This window comes from Prionailurus bengalensis, chromosome D1 (assembly GCF_016509475.1).
Source record: "Prionailurus bengalensis isolate Pbe53 chromosome D1, Fcat_Pben_1.1_paternal_pri, whole genome shotgun sequence".
NCBI lineage: Eukaryota > Metazoa > Chordata > Mammalia > Carnivora > Felidae > Prionailurus > Prionailurus bengalensis.
Genome location: NC_057346.1, coordinates 88,474,611 through 88,478,006, shown reverse-complemented (window position 1 = coordinate 88,478,006; position 3,396 = coordinate 88,474,611).

Genomic DNA, 3,396 nt, shown 5'->3' with positions numbered 1-3,396 from the left:
TGCGCTACAAGTCCAGGTAAAATACATCAAGCTCACAGTTGTGAGGTCTGACCAGGATGGAGCAAGGGACATTCCCGAGGAAACTGGTGGGTGGCAAGTGGGAGTCCTAAGGCAGCAAAGCCAAGGGGGGCCAGGGAGGCCTTTGCTGGAATCGGCAGGCAGTGGCTGGTTGTGGGGCAATTGGTGTCTGTCTGTCCCTGCCCACAGAGCGGTCTGTCCAAGGGAGGTGTTGGCAGCTCTGTGATGCCCCCTGGTGTTCTGCAAACTGCTGCTGCTGCTCAATGAACCAGTCAGCCATTGAGTGCCTCCTACACAAGGCAGCGTTTGCAAATTAAGCATCTGAAGGAAGGAACTCAAGGAGTTGTCTTGACCCAGGCTTTCACATCCTGCCCACTCAGCCCATCTCTTTAACCTTAACTCTCCCCTTGTTCACTTTGTTACAGCTGCACTGACCTTCTTGCCTTTCCTCCAACCCACCAAGCCAGTACCTACCTCAGGGCCTTTGTACTAGCTGTTCCTCTACCTGGAACACTCTCCTATCAGACCTTTGCCTGGCTGGCTACCCGACTTAATTCATTTTTCTGTTCTAATGTGGCCTCTTGAAAGGACTTCTCTAGCCACCCCATCTAAACAGAGCACCTGCCCTCAAGTGCTTTACCTTCACTTATCTTTCTTTAAATAGAGCTGATGGTTTATTGTATCTATTTGTTTATTTGCTTACTGGCTATCTCCAATCCACCAACCACTCCTTACCTCTGCTAGTCTAGTGTAAGTTTCTGGAGAGCAGCCTTGTTTGTTTTGCTTAATGCTGTATCCCCCTTAGAACCATGCTTAACTTAAAATATCAATGAGAGGGGTGCCTGGGTGGCTCAGTTAGTTGGGCGTCCAGCTCTTGGTTTTGGCTCAGGTCACGATCTCATAGTTCGTGGGTTTGAGCCCGAGTCAGGCTGTGTGGTGACAGCACGGAGCCTGCTTGAGATTCTCCCTCTCCCTCTCTCTCTCCCTCTCCACTGCTCATGTACACTCATTCTCTCTCAACATAAATAAACTTAAAAAAATAGCAATGATAATAATCGATTCAATTGAATAAACATGGCTCAGTTGAATTTACTGAATAAACAAGTAGATGGATGAATGAATGAGTGAAAGAAATAAGGTTCGGGTTCAAGATGGACTGGGTTATAGAGAGCACTGAATACCAGAGGCGAGTACAAATGAGCAGGGGGCCCAGCGTGGGGAGGGATAATGACTGTAGGAATCGAAGCAGGGAAGTCTTGAGATAAAGAGGAGCATTTTAAGAGCTTTGTAGGATCCAGGCATATCCATCCTACACTAAACATATATACTTTTGTGATAGAAGAAGCAGACGAGGTTTTGATAATTGTCACTTCTGAAATTATTTGGTTACAAGTACAGTTGTTAAACTAAACAAGGAGGCTATTAGACCGACTTGTTCTAATGCTTTAGCCACTCATGTAAGCAAACCAGAACCTAAGCCTGTAAATGCCTCAACATTACAAAGGTGAAATCCAAGGACAACCAATCAAAGCAGCCAACCAACTAGCCTTTCCCAATAAGGCACCCACTTAAGCTATGGTCAGTCAAATAATTTCCTTGCTTTCCCTCCCACCTGCCCTGTGAAAGTCTTATCCCAAGCTCCTGTTGGAAGACCACTCCCAAGCACTTTGGGGGCTGCCTGCTGTGAATCAATTTTTGCTCAAACAAGCTAAAAATTTGTAATATGCCTCCGTTTCTCTTTCAACACCTTTCTTTTACAATTGGCTGTGATAATAATCACTATGCAAATTCAGAAATGTGTGCTAAGTTATAAAAAACTAACTTAAGAGTTATTTTCAATTGAGATGAAATTGTTACAGATACCAACATTTCACAAATTGACTTGATGAGCACTTATTAAGTGCAATTCTTTTTTTTCATATTTTGTTATTCATTCTAACCTGGGACACTCTTCCCCCTCTTAAAAAGTTTACAGGCCCTGGGCCTCATGCCTAAAGCCACTGATGACTAAAAGGGCCTGGGCAGGGAGAAGAGCTGAGTTTTGGGGAAGATCTTGACTACATGCTGTCAGGAGAGTGGGCAGCCTTGGAAACCTCTCAGGCCCTATCACTCCTCCTCCCCCAGATGGAAGAAGGTGAGGATCTGGCAGCTGGGTATCAGCAGCAGGCGTGAGGAGAGGAGGGGGATCCAGAAAGAGTTCAAAGACAGGGACTCTTCAGATCCAGGAGATAAAGGAGATCTAGGAAAGACACAAGGATGTTTGGTTTCAGGTCCCAGGGGTGTGAGGTTGGGGGGGGGCGGGATTTGATGGGCTGAGTTTGGGAAATAGTAAAGGGAAGGGTTAGGGTGTCATCTTCCTTATCCACAAGGGGATGTATTAGAGTTCTCCAGAGAAATAGAATCAATAGAATACATATATGTCCGTATGTATGTGTGTGTACGTATAAATGTATGTATGTTTGTATATGTGGCCTCCTGTATATAGATAGATAGATAGGTGATAGATACGTATAAAGGAGATTTATTATAAGGAATTGGCTTGTGTGATCATGGAGGCTGACAAATCCCAAGACGTGCATTCAGCAAGCTGGAGACCCGAGAGAGCTTATGGCGTAGTTCCAGCCCAAAGGCTGGAAAAATATCAGTCTCCCAGCTTGAAGGAAATCAGGCACGAGGAGCTCTTAGCTGCTAGTGGCAAAGTCAATCTTTTTGTTCTAGTCAGGCCTTTGACTGATTAGGTGAGGCCCACCCACATTCAGGAGCACAATATGCTTTTACTCAGTCTACCAATTCAAATATTAATCTCATCCAAAACACCCTCACAGACCCAGAATAATTTTTTTTTTTAATTTTTTTTTTTTAACGTTTATTTATTTTTGGGACAGAGAGAGACGACAGAGCATGAATGGGGGAGGGGCAGAGAGAGAGGGAGACACAGAATTGGAAACAGGCTCCAGGCTCTGAGCCATCAGCCCAGAGCCTGACGCGGGGCTCGAACTCACGGACCGCAAGATCGTGACCTGGCTGAAGCCGGACGCTTAACCGACTGTGCCACCCAGGCGCCCCAGACCCAGAATAATTTTTGACCAAATGTCTGGGCATCCTCTGGCCCAATAAAGCTGACACATAAATTAACCATCACAGTGGGGATAAGGTAGTATTACTATCACACAAACTTGTGAGGATAATTACAAGTAAACTACTTACTGCGTTGACTGGCACACACTGAGAGTTAAAACACAAATTTCTAGAAGGTGGCTCCTCTTACTAAGATATGAGAGCATATTTATACCAGTGTAGTGCCTTTTTTTTTTTTTAATGTTTACTTATTTTCGAGAGAGAGACAGAGCACAGTGAGGGGAGGGGCAGAGAGAGAGG